This window comes from Mesocricetus auratus, unplaced genomic scaffold, assembly GCF_017639785.1.
Source record: "Mesocricetus auratus isolate SY011 unplaced genomic scaffold, BCM_Maur_2.0 Super-Scaffold_100009, whole genome shotgun sequence".
NCBI classification, from domain to species: Eukaryota; Metazoa; Chordata; class Mammalia; order Rodentia; family Cricetidae; genus Mesocricetus; species Mesocricetus auratus.
Window position 1 is genome coordinate 24,619,338 of NW_024429193.1, and position 15,376 is coordinate 24,634,713.

The window sequence follows — 15,376 nt, forward strand, 5'->3', positions numbered from 1 at the left end:
TTGCATAACAATCATCAAGACGTGGCCCCCCACCCCCTAACATTCCCAACCCCTCTCCCTCCCTCCCCGCAGCACAGCACACAGCTCCTCCCCCCCCCTATTCTTGTAACCCTCCTGAGAAAAAATGTATTAATAGCTAGAGTACCCAGGGAAAGAGGAAAGACAGGGGTGACAAATGCCGAGGGAAAAGGGCAATTGGAGTGCTAAAGACATGCAAATCAGGGGTGGGAGGGCGATACTACCTATAAGCAGAGGGCATTTAAACATTATGAAATGTGTGAACAAGTGCTGCCTGGGCATGCAAATGCTGTAAAGTAGAAAAAAGCAATGGCCCTACGAGGAAAACGAACAGGAAATTAGCAAATGAAGTAGTGAGAAAGTCTACAATACACCCGAGCATAAACTGTAAGCAAACACAATACAACTGAGAGCTACAAGACTGCCCACATACAATCTGAACCAAAGAGGCAGGGAAAAAAAGAACTACCAGCTGCCACAGTGTCCTTCTGTGTCTGCGGTCATTAGTTTGAATCCCAGCACAGCTGGCTCTGTTAGGGTCTTAATTCAATGGACCAAGGACAGGTCTCAATTGTACAAGCCATTTGGTGGTGGGGCTTGGCAGGGGCAAGAGGGTGGTGTACTACTGGTTTAAAAGAAAGGATAAAGAGAAAGATGGAATATATATATATATATCAAATACAAGCAATGTCACAGGCTCAGAACTGTCTGCTGCCCCTGCGAGAATAGCCCCAATCATTTCTAATGAAGATTGCTGCCTCTTCCCAAGAAAAGAGGAAAGCAAGGGACCTTTAAAATAATCTTTCACCAACACTGATTCTGCATAGAGTGAACGGGAGGGATAGTCCCTTCAGGTGCTGTTTACCCAAAGAACCATTAACATGATGTGTTTCTCTTTTGCTATTTTTTTAAAGAAGAAAGTTTAATGTTAACTGGGTATTTGCATTTCTCTCTCGGATTACAGGCCATCATTAAGCTTCATGTATTTTGGTTGCTTACTAAAGGGGGAAGAGGTACCCTGCAGCCTTTTAAGAATTAAAGCAAAGATGTAAAATGTATATTCACCTAAAAAAAAGAAAAAGAAAAGAAACCACCAGTTTCTTTGTCCCCCCCCCCTTTTTTTTTTGCCAGAGTACAGAGTACCTTTCTTTGGCATCTTCTGAAGCCTGTAGATTGGTGGAGTTCAGGGAATTTAACTGAAGGCCTAGTAGTGTCTGTCTCAAATTTTCAGAGTTTCAAATGCATATCAATTACAGTAATTATGCTTATAATTAGATTAATGAACCATTTACATCCAAACACCAAGTATGAAAACTTCAAGACCTACTAAGGAGGTACCCTAAAAAAAATGGGTTCATGTAAACAAACCCCTATTAGGCAAAGTAAATCAAGATAAGGCACCTCCCCCAAGGCTGGATTAGAAGCTAACAGGCATCCTTCAATCACAGCAAGTCCTTAATCACTCAGGAATCACCTCTGTGGTTTCACATTAAGGAAAACTGCTTTCTTCAGAGGTCTGATGAGAACACAAAGGTGCCCCCAAATCCTCCTGGCTACATATTCTTGGTACTTGCAAGGGTTTGGGGAAAAACACAGCAAGAATATGCCCACAGCTTCAGTTTCTGTGAGTCGCATTGAAGATGCAAGACCATAATAACTGCTACTCACTAAAAACTAGTTATGGCAACCATGCAATAGGCATCATCACCCTGAGTACAGGGAAATTTTTCACATTTTAGTCTCTTGACCTTGTTCCAAAGAAAGAAAGGATTTAATACCCCTTTCAGAGTCTTAGTGTGGTGTTCCAAACAAGCTGTCCTTGCTTCTCTTATTGGCACCACCTCCCCCTCCCCACCTCTAGGTTCAATGCCACCAGAAACTGTAGAAAATGATTGTGCCCAGTATCCAGGTCATTATTGCTTAATCAATGCAACCCTGGAGCATGAAAAAGGTATCTAAGCCACAGCTATTGTTTGGCTTTTATTTAGCAACAAAATAAAACACACACCACTAACTGTAGTTCTAATACTAAAGCTAAATTAAACATCCATACTTCATGATCTTGCTTTGCCTCTGAACAATGTGACTGTACATGCCTAATACTGTATGTCTGGTCTACCAGAGACACGGAGATCAAAGGTCATATTTAACATTCAGGAGGAGGGGCGGCTGCAAATTAATTAATTAATACAGCCACGGGTTTTTATTGCTGGAGTCCAGCATTAATCTACTTTTACAATCCCACCGGACAGCAAACATTTAAGAGAGAACGAGAGAGGGGGAAAAAGCCAGAGAAAGAGAAAGAACAATCACTTACCAGTCTCTTTTTATTTGGGGAGCCTTAGAATTTGCAGACGCTGCCAGTCTGCCTTTAATTAGTTGCACATCACCCCCTAACACAAAGAAACACAAATCCAGATGTGTCTTGGCAGCTCCCAATTACAACTTTAATACTTGTAAACAAACTGTTGGGGATGGGGGGTGGGGTAAATAAATATGCGGATGCAAAAAAAAAATACCTGTAAATGGCTTTTTTTTTCTTGTTGCAGAGAGGAGGAGGAGATGGTGTTAGTGGAGGGGGTGGAAGGAGGAGGAGGTGGGGGCGGAGAGGAAAGCGCCGAGAGTGAGCGTGTGTGGGAGAGCGCGGGGCTGTTGTCGGTGGTCTCTGCTCTTCCCAGCGCGTTGCTCCGGGTCCGTCTCCAGTCGCTGTGTGCGAGAGAGGGAGGGAGGGAGCCGGGGAGTCTCTCTCTCCCTCTCTCTCTCTCTTTCTCACCCTCCCCCCTCGCTCTGTTTGTGTGTGTGTGTGTGTGTGTGTGTGTGTGTGTGTGTGCGTGCGTGTGTGTGCGCGCGCGTGTGTGCGGTGGCTGGGGGAGGGGAGCGCAGAGAAAGGCGAGGGAGGCGGTGCGGAGCCGGGGGCGGGGGCGAGCCGTGGCGACGGCGCCGAGGTGAGCAGGACGCAGGCCGCGGACACCTCCCGATGATTGGCTGCAAATTACACGGGGAACAAGAGGCGCACGCGGGCCAGCGCTCCTTTTCACAAATCCCTAGCTCGCCGGCGAGGCCACGTTTCCCGGCCCGCCCGCCAGCAGCCGGCGCGGTGGCGGATTTGCTTTTTTTTTTTTTTTTTTTTGCTCTGGCAGATAATTGTTTGGAAGGGATGGAAAAGAGGGCGTTCCCGCCCCTAGCGCCCTCGCTCTCTGCGGGTGTGTTTGTGCCCGCCGGGCGGGGGGGTGTGTAAATAAACTTGTCTGGGTTCCCCGGCTGAGCAGGGAAGAGCCATGCCAGACACAGAGGGGAGGTCCTGTGTGGTGCAGGGAGGCTCCGTTTCGCAGCCCGGTCGCGTGCTTTTTAAATGATCTTCGTGGAGTAGCCGGGAGAGACTCTTTAAAGATAATCGTTGTCGTTTGGGTTTTTTGTTTTTGTTTTTGTTTTTAACTAACGGAGGAAAGGAAGGCTGTTACTGTGGTTGGAATCCTTAAAATGTTATTACGGCCGGAACGTAAAAAAAAAAAAAAAATGATGTGATGCTTGGCCGATCTCGGTCTGTGGCTGCCTTTCTCTCTTCTTCCTCTCCCGCTGTGTCCGGGTCTCCCTGCCTAGTAAGGCTTCGCCCTCCCCCCCCCTTACTATTTTATCCCAGAGTTCCAAGGAATCAAACATCTATTCCACCTCCCTAATTTTGATTCCAAACTTTGTTTCATATCTAAATGATCTATTTTAACTGATATTAATGTGATAGACATTTTAGTTCCCATCACCTGGGAAAATACTTCAAACTGAAAGATAAATATTTAGCACACATCACATATAAATAAAACTCCATGGAAATGCAACTATGTATTAACCTCTTCACTACTACCTCAAAGAAAATGAAATAAACTGGACACATCCTCTCCGCCTATTGAATTGCGGCATGAAACAGGCATGAAAAAGGATGTAAAATTTTGAGTTCTTTCAAATGTTTCCCTTTCCTACCCCCTACCCACTTGGATGGGACATTGAGAAAGGGTCTCACACTGTATCCCAGCTGTTTCTGGAATTTACTATATATATCCCAAGCTTGCCTCGGTTCCTCCTGGTTCAATCTCTAGAGTGCTAGGGTTATAGGTGTGCTCCACAACATCATACTAAGCTTGTTGTAAGGTAGAATAAACAAAGTTACACATTAAAACAAAAAACGATATTGTAGAGTAATGTAGTGTGTGTGGTTTCAGAGAAGGAAGAAAAAATATGAGCTGTTTGTTTTGTGAGAACAAATTGCTTTAAAAAAACACAGCATAGATGTATTTGAATTTTCATAAGATTTACCTTGACCTTGTCAAGATTTGGTCACAAGAAGGTGTGGATAGTGGACAAGACGGTAAGAATGCAGATGTGAGCACTCAAGGTGTTCTTTCAAGAGGTAGCAGCGGTTCAAGCAGAGGCAGATATGTCTGTGGCCATGTGTGCATACTGGTCATGTTTGCAGACATAGGCTAAGTTTGTTGATAAATAGTTATGTCCTTTTCAGACAAAATAATTGGGTAATTAATGAGACATTTCCACATTCGTGTGAATGCTTAACATATTCAAGGAAAAACCTTCCATTCAGTGTTTGTTTTCTGTCTTTTGTTTTTGAGCTGAGAGTCATCAGCAAACTACAGCCATTTTTGAATGAGTAAATACATTCTACAAAGATTCCTAAACATCTTTTGAAATATATGGATAAGTAGATAGGGTTGGTTTGTTTTGTGTTGTTGAGACAAGGTCTTGCTGTGTACATTAGAGTTACCTTCAACTTACCTTTGCCTAATGAATACTAAGATTATAGGTGTGTGCCATCATACCTGCTTCCAAGTTTTTAATTTTTTAAAGCACCGATTTAATGTTTAAAGCTACTATTGATAACTACTGTTTTGGCTGTATCTTATTTTATCCTCATACTTCCATTTTAAAAAAGAGAAAAGAAAATGGAATCCCAGAGAAAAATCAAAATATTATATTAACTCATAAAGCTAAAGATTCTACCAAATCCTGTCTCTATTCAAAGCCTTTTGATTATAAGCTCTGCCTGAGTTTCATGATCAATAATTAATTGATCAGCAGACCTCCCTAGATATTAGAGTCTTAGATTTAATTATGATTGTAGGCCCCTGGCTAGTATGGCATCAACGGAACACACAGGGAAAGTTATAAGCAGTACTGCTCACTTCTCAATATGGTGTCCATCTGTTTTCTGCTGGAGAACTGACCAGAAGCTTTGGCAGATGCAATAAGGGAAAATTTCTTGTTCATTTTCAACCTCATTATTTTGATATGATTTTGGATACTTGTATTTCCATAATCTCTAACATTAGTCTGTTCCCAATATTGTTTCTTCCAAGGTAAAATGCCAGAGTTTTGGAAACTGCTTGCCACTTTTAATTTCAGTTAATTCTCATCAGGATCCATAATTCTGTGAAATACTAAACTATAAGGGTTGCTCTACACAATGCTTGTCACACAACTTCCAACTAGGTACAAGTCGTTTGTATCTTTAGCCCACTTCTGTGATCAATATCACTGTCATTATCCTAGAATCCCTGAAAAGGTGGTTACAGCTGTTATAACAAATAAACCTGCAAATATATCAGTGGGAAACCACAGAAATATAGCGGCTGCCCTTCTAATGGTCATTCCAGGTCAGAGGGCTGCTGAGCTCTGAGTGATTCATAGAAGCCATCTCCATCTGTCCTGAGGCTTTCGCATCAACTACTTCCTCAGGCCTGAGCTGACAGAAAAGCATGGAGGAAGCAGGAATGATTGGTCCTCAAGTCAAACACAGTACAACCCAAGCTACCATGGACTAGCCAAGAATTGGAAACTTGCCACATGTGGCTGCAAAGCTTCCTGGATGGCCACCTCCTGACTGCAACTCTGTTACTGAGAAGGAAAAAGTATGTTGATGGACAGCTGGCAGCCTCCCACTCACAGTATCATGAATAAAACAGGCTGTTGCAGACTATACAGCTCTGAATCCCACCTCAAGATTCATTTTCCTCCTAGGGGTTGTTTTACTAATCACTGCCCTTTGAGATTACCACTGTAAGAGACAGTTTCTCTGTGACTTTATGGAGAGTTTGGCAACTAGGAACAAATTATGTTTCTTTTAATACCCAAGGAATGGCAAGGCAGAGCTAGATTGTCCAAATAAAAATTTAGTAGACAACAAAGAAAGCAGAAATGATATAGTTAAAAGAAGTGTCATAAATCTGAACTAAAACGGCCTGGAGATAAATTTTAGGTGATGCCAGCTTCCATTTCCCCCTCTAAGAACTGTACTTATTCAGACCTGCTTTCCTCAGGTAGCATTGTTCATCTTGCCATTATCAGATGGAAAGAATTAACAACTGTGGTCTAAAGACTGCTACTTATCCAAGAGACTTATGCCTATAATGATCATATGAGAGGGAAATAACATTTCACATGCCGTAATAGTTGATGTTAAGGAAACTTTTCACAGTTGTGACTTGACTATACCAGGTTTCAAAAGTCTGTGTGCTTGTCTTTGTCTTTTGCTTCCAGTCATACGTGGCCGCATCAATATCACCACACCGACCTTCGTATTCCAAGCTAGTACTTCTTTGCTGCTAACACAGGTGGTTGTGAGTTTTAAGCTGCCTTTACCACTGTCTTCATTGTCTTACCATGCTTTTCTAATGACTAGGTAGACTCATCTATGGTGTGGCTGGCCACAGTCAAGGATGAAAACTATGACAATTGAGGGTAATGAAAATAATAGGTTCACAGAATTAAATCTATTACCCTGGCCCCATTAGCACCGGAGTCACATTAACTAATTTAGTTAAGCATACTTACATGTTTTTACATGCATACATACATACATTCATACATACATATTGCACCAGACAAACACATAGCAAGAGCTCTCCTGGGCTTTACATCTGTAGAATTGCTCTTCATGGGACCACATTTGGTCTTGTTTCATGCTGAGTTATTATGGCATTTCTTCCTGTCATATAATTTTCTGTTTCTACAAAATTATAAGTTATGCTCACAGCAGAAGAGAAATTATCCTGAAGCACAAAAATCTATATACTTTCTATGATAATCTAAAAAAAAAGGATATCCCCAGAAGACTGATCTTTCTACAGGCTCACTTAGCTTGACGAGGACTGGAAGTGTTCTTTTTTGTGTTTTGCCGTGAATATTTGGGATGCTTTGCTCACTGAGTTGTAGAGAAGCGTTTCAGATTTATTTCAGCATTTCCTTTTAAAGGAAAACTATCAAGGATGGTAAGCAACTTGTAAAACAACAGACAGATCTGAAAACAACCTTTCAACAATTAGAGTTACAGGTTGTCCACTAAGAACACTCTTTTTTTTTTTTGTGCCTGAAGTGTTAACCCCCTAGCATGGACTTTTGTCCAGAAAATAAACCTCAGACTTGGTGCTATGTCCTTTCTGAACGCGGCTCTCTTCAAATGGTGAATATTGGAAAGCAGCGTCAAGCACGGAAATGTGTTAGGGGTATTTGCAATGATAAGCTGGTATCATCTGTCACATGGCACTGTTCTGTCAACAGGCACACAGTATGACAGCAACCTGAGTTCCTGGGGCAGTCAGTTTGTGTCCTGGGATCCTGTCTTCCTTAAGGTGTTATCTGATAGGATTTACAGGATACTGGTAAGAAAATAAAGCCCCTCTGAGAGGCCTCCTGATTCTCAATCAAAACCCTCAGTTCAGTCTGGGTCTCCTACTTGTCTCTGTGACTGAGGAGAAAGTGGTGAGTTTTTTTATAAAGTGAAACTTCTGTGCAGACATAAAATGTTCTAGAAACAAGTCTCTTGAGACTTTAAATTGCCCAACAAGACACCAACCAAGGCTCTAAAGAAATCTCAATAGTGGAACTATACAAAAAAAATCCACTTTTTAAAGACACAAAATTGGAATTATGAAAGTACTTTGCTTTAAGTTCTATAAAGCTGAAAATAAATGTATATACTTGACACTATTATCTATTAAAATCATTTTTCATTTTTCCTTTTGGTTTGTTTGATTTTGGTTTTGGCTTTTTGAGACAAGTCTTCTCTGTGTCAGGAACTCACTCTGTAGATCAGGCTAGCCTTGATTTACAGATCTCATTGCCTCTGCCTCCACAGTGCTGGAATTAAAGGCATGTGCTGCTATGACTGGTTTTTCTCACCCCTGTCTTGTTACCTTTACTTTTAAAACAACTAAAGAAAATTTTTGTAACAATTTTAATTTAATAAAAATTTAATTTTTTCTTCTAAATTCTAAGATTTAGGCTTCTGTTGTAGTTTAGACAGCCTCATTTGCAAAAAAATCCAAGTTCACAGGTATTTTAGTCTTAATGCTTTATTTCTAATAAATATTCTCTATGCTGTCACGTCTGCTGCGCGGCCTGTGTCCGAGAACGTGCGGAGGGTGTCGGGTATTGATAACACAGAGACTCGTTCAATGATATAAAGAGAACTTTAAACAGGCTCCAAAAAGGTTCAAGAAAAACTTCCTAAGAAAAAGCTCCCACCAGAGAAGCTTCTGCTCTCTCCTCTCCCCTGGCTGGTTCTGCTCTGACACCAGAGGTGGATGTGTGTGGGTTTTTGAAGGTGCGGTTAGTCTCTGGACAAGGTCGAGGTCAGGGCGGTTTCCGTGGGAAGGCCTTTCCCAGGAACTTATTGTATCATTTTTAGTAAACAGGTTTTTACTAAACATTGTCTTACAGCTGCCTACTCCCAGGCAGAAGGGGAAGTGGCCAGGAACTTATTGTATCGTTTTTAGTAAACATGTTTTTACTAAACATTGTCTTATAGCTACCTACTCCCAGGCAGAAGGGGAAGTGGGTCTCTGCTCAAGGTCTGGTGTTCCCACAATTCACCCCTTTTTATTTTCAAATGAGGCACTCCTGGCTTAGGTCAAGTAGGGTCACCCTCCCTTTCCCGTCTTTGGGGGACCTTGAACCCCTGTTTTAGGTGGGAGGGGTCTTCCCCACAGGTTGCCCGTCATCGGAGATACCCCAACCTTAAATCATCTGTAACCAACCTTCATGGCTATCGGGATTGCCATGGGCTAAGCTAAGCAATACTTGGTTACGGATCTCTTGTCTCTGGAACAAGGCACGTTTGAGCTTGGCATAAAGCCAGAATGCCTACCGCCACTGCCACCATTTCCAGGACCCCCATTGACATAGCGCCTCTCCATCACCATACCCATCACCAGATCTGGGCCATAACATTCTACCAGCCTTCATCTGTTACAAGGGTAACCCGCATGTGATTTACATTTACAATTTGATAAAGTTTCCAATCGTTTTAAGATCTGCTCAGGAAAGCATTTAGAAAGTGCACTTGCACAGATACATTGGGCACAATCATTGATGTTACACATGTAGCATTATGAAAAATATGAACAATAGTTGTCACATTAGGACAAGTTGCATTTCTCCAGAAAAATACACTGGCCTAGTCGTGATTCCAGAAACAGGAACCATCAAGTCTGGTATTTCAAGTGACCATGTCCTGTTCAAATACTGAAAAGAGGCTTTTGCCACTCATAGTCCATATCAATGTCCAAATATTTTAAATGGGTCCTTTTTTCCCCTAAAGGGAAAACTGGCAAAATGAATTCTGTTGTTTCAAGGTGTGTCAAGGGCAGACAGTTAGTCTTTCCAGTTCTTTGTTGGCTTCGGGATGAAAACTCACGGGTCCGGAAGGTTAATGCAGCAGGTCTGTTGAGAAACTGGAAATCTCGAACTGACTGTTTTCTTTCTTTCTTGGGCTGTAGATTCGATGACATCAAGGGTCAGGAACACTGATTTAGGAGATCTCACTCAAACTGGCTTAGGTAGGCTCCCATGGTCTCAGGTCCAGTTTTTCTCTGCTCCATGCATCTCACTAATTGGTCTGACAGCTGCCGAAGCTTTATTCTTTTCCTGCAAGAAAACACAAACATGCCCTCGACCCCAAATTAGGGTCTTCTCCACTGTCTAGTGCATGGATGTCTCCATTTGACCTGAGCAATGGTTGCTCAAGTTCCATCATGCCAGAATCTGTCTGAAGCTCACTGGCATTCATATTATAAAATTTTTAAATGAGGAGTGTATTATTTGATGAGTCATGTGGGGACTGGGGGCATTATTCCCCCTTTTTTATTTTCTAAAAAAGTTTTCTTTTTTGAACTGTTGAAGCTGGACCATAACAGTAGAAGGATTTGTCTACCCTCCTTGGTTAACTATCTAGGTAAATTGGGCTTACTAAATAACTTTTGAAAATTATTTGAAGTCTGTGAGCAGTCTTTCCCAATCTAACCTGTAGAACTCTCACTAGCTGACAAGGCCTCATTTGTATCTTAAATTTTTCTGTTAAAACATTAACAGACTGGCTGGATGTTCCTTTTGGCTATATTTAACGCAATCTAGGTAGCTTCTTAACTATTTTTGAAGGGATTTAAGTATCCTTTTAATCATATAAGCAGTTCACACTCACACATTCGCAATCACATTTCATACATACCGGTGTGGCCACACCATACATTCAGAACATACATGCATCTTTCAGTCATCCTTTTTCCCTAGGTCATGATTAGTCTGTTGCAATGAAGCTTCCTTAATTGAAATCTATGTAAAAGAACAACTCCAGCCAATCCTTGAACTAAAAAGGTTAAAAAGTCCTATATGTTTTTATCATTCCTCCATTTGAGCTACAGTCATGGGGTACAGCCGTACCTACTCCTTGTAACTCTGTAGATGCAAGGTAGAGAGGCCAGGCTTTTGGCCAAAAGTTTTTAGAGATGACTCACAAAATAGAACTTAAATGTAAACAAAATTTTCCATTCCATATACCTTTGTCTTTTTCTTTTTCTTTACTTAATACCAGTACCTCTTTTACTGTTACCAAAAAAAAAATTTTTTTTGAGTCAGGGTTTCTCTGTATTGTTTGGAGGCTGTCCTGGAACTTGCATAAAGGTGTGTTGGGATTAAAGGCGTATGCCGCTGGGAATCTCTTGGATTCCCCTACTTCCTGACCCTGGTATCAGGCTTAGGAGGGGGAAACTCAGAATGTCTAGTTTCTGACTTTTTAATCTCATTGGCAGCAGCCGCTTCCAATGTATTATTGGTGTTATAAAAATTGATGAACAGGGAGCTGGAATGACTAACTGGCATTAACATGGGGGGGAATCCTCACCAACGCCCATATTTCCCTTACCTGAGTGTTCAGCAATGATTGGATCTTTATCATGGTGAGCATTCCTAGTATCCGGAGTAGTATTGGGGTCGACATGCCTGATGCACCGTTCGGGGACCCAAATGGGCTTCTCACTTCCTCGCTTTCACGATCTCAGTGGGACCTCCAATTGTCACGTCTGCTGCGCGGCCTGTGTCCGAGAACGTGCGGAGGGTGTCGGGTATTGATAACACAGAGACTCGTTCAATGATATAAAGAGAACTTTAAACAGGCTCCAAAAAGGTTCAAGAAAAACTTCCTAAGAAAAAGCTCCCACCAGAGAAGCTTCTGCTCTCTCCTCTCCCCTGGCTGGTTCTGCTCTGACACCAGAGGTGGATGTGTGTGGGTTTTTGAAGGTGCGGTTAGTCTCTGGACAAGGTCGAGGTCAGGGCGGTTTCCGTGGGAAGGCCTTTCCCAGGAACTTATTGTATCATTTTTAGTAAACAGGTTTTTACTAAACATTGTCTTACAGCTGCCTACTCCCAGGCAGAAGGGGAAGTGGCCAGGAACTTATTGTATCGTTTTTAGTAAACATGTTTTTACTAAACATTGTCTTATAGCTACCTACTCCCAGGCAGAAGGGGAAGTGGGTCTCTGCTCAAGGTCTGGTGTTCCCACACTATGCTTTTCCAAAACAGGATGTTTACATTGTTTATATTCAATTAACATTAAAAATAAACAACACATTTCTATTTCCCTTCATTGAGAGGAAGATTTCTAAATAATCTCACTGAATTGTTAAAATTCAATCTAGGCAGGATCCCTACCTACCTCAGTGCTGACCTTTGCTATTCTGTAGTTATAGCAACAAGAAGACTTCCTTCTGTCTGTCTGCTGTGTTCCCTTTCCAAAGGGATGACACCTTTTATATGTCATTATGTAATAAGGAGAATGGTTTACATGCTTTGGTTTCTTGATTTATTGTTGTATTTAGCTAGACCAGCAGTTTACATGCAGATTTAAAACGATGCAATTAATTGAAACAGAGTTGCCATGGTATATACAGTATATATGGAACATGGATCTTTCTTTTAGATATTGTTTCATATCATATTCAAGGTTCCTTAATCAACTTGCAGTCTAACGTCTCAATGATCAAGTTTACTTATCCTGCCATTATATCTTAAGTTAAGCATACAGAGAGGGAAAGAACATAAAACAAGCAAGGCCCTTTATGTAAGAATATGTAACTGAGTTGCTAAACTACGCCTTACGGCTTTCCTATGACCTTGGTTATTTTAAGTCTCATTTTACCAGTCTGAAATATCACTTAATTATAGTAATTACCTATCTCATAGGGTTTGTGAGGCTTAATTAATGTTAGCAAAGTGTTAAAGCTGTTTAGTAGAACAGAACTATAGAAGCGATCTACCTGAAAATACAGCCTCCCACCTTCCAGAGCTCCTAATTCCACACTCCTTTTGTGTGTTCTAATCCAGCATGAGCACTGTACTTGCTCCTTCTTAGAACACCCACTTCCATAGTGTGGTCTTTTCTTCTCGGAGTGTACCTTCAGTGAAAGTGAAGTAAGGTAGGGGCTATATATAATTTGGAATGTGTAAATTCTAACTAGGAGTGAACAGCTTCCCATCTGGACCACACAAGCTCTAGGCCCTAAGCCCAGGGGCAAAACCCCTGGCCTTTCTCCCACACATCTCAGCCACACTAGCAGGTCAGTAGGGAAGACTCCTATAGGCAGACTCCACCAACAGCCCCCACTGGACTCTGTAACCTACAAGGTCCACTCTGCCACCAAATCCACCCATCACCTGAGACCTCAACAGCCCACTGGGACACAGACATCTACTGCACAGAGAGGGCTGAGAGAGGGGACTGAGAGGATTGGATCAAAGATGCTGCCTGCACCATTGGGAAGAAGGGATGGGTAGACGTCAATACAAGAATACATTCAACAGCGTAAAAAGCAATATGGCAACACCAGAACCTAGTGGTACTACATCAGGAAGACCTGAACATCCCAATGCAGAAGAAGAAAAAGAAAACGACCTTAAAAATAATTTTATCAAGATGATAGAGGTCCTTAAAGAAAAAAATGAATAATTCCCTTAAAGAAATGGAGGGAAAGACAAAGAAAAAGTTGGAAAATAATAACTAAATCAAGAACACGGATTAAATAATCATAGTAATGTAACTTTTCAATGTAATAACAATTCTTTGAAAGAGAACCCATTAGTCACAACCTAGTCTCTGTGTCTATTGATAACATTTTATAACTTTGCTTGAAGCACAGTTTTGTTTTGTGTTTTTCTGTGTGTAACTTGCTTCAGTTGAGTTACATGGTGACCAAACAGCTTTCCCTTTGGAATGTTTCTATTTTTAAAAACTCACATACCTGCAAACTTTGGGCCACACTATGCTAATGAAGAGCTAGCAACTCTCCTTTCCAGTGGCAACCCTGACCGACTTACCATTCTTCTTACCAAGGTTCAAGAGCCCAAAATTACACAAGACTTACCATTCTTCTTACCAAGGTTCAAGAGCCCAAAATTACACAAGACTTACCATTCTTCTTACCAAGGTTCAAGAGCCCAAAATTACACAAGACTTACCATTCTTCTTACCAAGGTTCAAGAGCCCAAAATTACACAAGACTTACCATTCTTCTTACCAAGGTTCAAGAGCCCAAAATTACACAAGACTTACCATTCTTCTTACCAAGGTTCAAGAGCCCAAAATTACACAAGACTTACCATTCTTCTTACCAAGGTTCATGAGCCAAAACTTGAATAGTGTCAGCAAGAACTATGCTTATGCTTTGTTGTTATGGTTCAAGAAGATTCTAGGAGAGTCATTGTTGTTAGAAAAATATCATTGTTTGCTGCCTGGTGTAACTCAACTCTCACTTGATTTCTACTACCTTAGAAAGGATATCCAGAATTAATCTTCAAGAATCATGCCTAATTATGTATAAGAGGAAGTTAGTTTGAATTAATAGGAATCGGTTCTTTATTGTGAGCAACTTAGTGAATTATAATATCACCTATTAATACCTATAAATGAAGTTCATTTTAAGTCGCAAGACTTTTTGGGAGAGTTTTGACTTCTCTACTAATCTTTTTTGAGTTCATGGTCACAAGGCCTTTTGTACTATGCTATACAAATCACGGACTAACTAGCTGAGCGTCTGAAGTATAAGGGATATAAGCCACAATTCTGTGAATATGAAGAGAAAGAGAAAAATAATGGAAAAGTTGAAGGAAATTGGGTTAAGGGAAATAAAATTTTAGCAGCATAGCATATCTAGTTCCATGCTTTGGTCCATTTTGAACATTTTCCCATAATGCCTTCTGCCAGCCCTCAAATCTTAGGCCCTAACATAATTGCAAAGTATTATAAGCAAAGTAAATAGACAATCTTCAGATTTTCAAGTTGATCCCCAAACTAACTGAAATTTGCAAAAATCTGGCATAATTTAAAAGTAAATAAATAGAAGCAACGCTTAACAGAAGGTTCCCGACATAAACAAAGCTGTGCACGTTTTATTTATTTATGGAATCCTGCAAAGTGTCATATTCACTTAAAATAGTCATCATGGGAGTGATTGATTTTTAAAAATTGAATAGAATTCAGTTATGAGCATTTTTAAAGTTAACTAGGTGGTAAGTGAAAGGGAAAATGGCTTTTGGATACTATTGTACTTCAGAAAACATTTGTCTATTCAGATTTTTTAAAGGTTGACTGTGAGAAAATAGCCATTGTTTTTGGCTGTTGTAGTTTTACCAAAAGTGCATTTGAATTGGAATTGTAAGGACTCTTACCACACATATAGCACCTGTATGTCTCTTGAGATTGAGTGTTAAATGTAAGTGTAATTATTCTACTTCAATCTTTTTCATTCAATAAAAGTTTAGCATATTCTGAAAAATGTAATGAGTTAAAAGTCCTATGCCAGTGGAATTTTTAAATTACCTTTGTTTCTTCACTCAGCTAATAGCCATTTGCCTTTCTTCTCCAGACAGGATTGTTCTTTAGCACATTTTCATCAAACAAATATTTCTTGAACATTTACTATGTACATGATATAATGTCAAGTGCTGAGAAATTGCTCTTAGTTTAATACACATTGCTCACACAGCATTAACACACACACACACACACACACACACACACTTAGCA

The 15,376-nt window shown here is 40.7% G+C and overlaps 1 protein-coding gene and 1 long non-coding RNA gene across 5 annotated transcripts in view; one reads left to right on the forward strand and one right to left on the reverse strand.

Moving 5' to 3' along the window:
* The window catches only part of Cxxc4 (CXXC finger protein 4), a 29,925-nt gene extending 27,076 nt beyond the window's left edge, over positions 1–2,849 (reverse strand). Inside the window, exons 1-2 of one of the 3 annotated variants that reach the window (XM_021233985.2) lie at positions 2,538–2,841; positions 2,336–2,411 (exon numbers count right to left, since the gene is read on the reverse strand). The gene's annotated coding sequence lies outside the window, so the exon portion shown is untranslated. Of the gene's footprint in view, positions 1–2,335; positions 2,412–2,537 lie in introns of all 3 variants that reach the window. The other 2 variants (XM_040751762.1, XM_040751763.1) reach the window with 2 other exon arrangements.
* Positions 1–15,376, forward strand: part of LOC110343064 — a 36,302-nt gene that overhangs the window by 1,242 nt on the left and 19,684 nt on the right. The window lies entirely within an intron of this gene.